General features: G+C 71.6%; 1 protein-coding gene across 1 annotated transcript in view; it reads left to right on the top strand.

The window, feature by feature from the left end:
• Positions 1-461, top strand: part of TMEM59L (transmembrane protein 59 like) — a 7,442-nt gene that overhangs the window by 2,302 nt on the left and 4,679 nt on the right.

Below are 461 nucleotides of genomic sequence, written 5' to 3' on the forward strand. Positions count from 1 at the left end.
GTTTGGGGTGCTTGCAGCAGTTTCGCCCATCCCAGCTTTGGGGTGACCCCCGGGTCTCACCCACACTGGGTTTGGGATGCCCTCGGTGGCAGCAGCCGCCCTGGGTTGGGGGTGCCAGTGGTGAGGCCCTGCCTCCCGGTTGCCCTCCTGCACCCCATCACCGGTGGCGTGGCAGAGCTGTCCCCGGGAGCGGTGGCACAGGGCCAGCGGGGCTGAGGACAGCCGGGGCGAGCCGGTGACACCGGGGCGGCAGGGTGGGCCAGCGCCGGGCCACGGCAGCAGGGACTGAGATGGAGCCGAGTGCTGGTTGCTGGACCTGGAGCATCACGGAAAGCCCCGGATCAGAGCTGCCATAGCCGTGCCATGCTGGGGGCCACGCGATGGCACCCAGGACCGTCCCCGAGCCCCCGCGGTGGCAGGGCCGTATCTAGGCCAGCGCCTTGGCAGGACCCTGCGCGGCC

This window comes from Aptenodytes forsteri, unplaced genomic scaffold, assembly GCF_000699145.1.
Source record: "Aptenodytes forsteri isolate BGI_AS27 unplaced genomic scaffold, ASM69914v1 Scaffold147, whole genome shotgun sequence".
Classification (NCBI taxonomy): Eukaryota; Metazoa; Chordata; class Aves; order Sphenisciformes; family Spheniscidae; genus Aptenodytes; species Aptenodytes forsteri.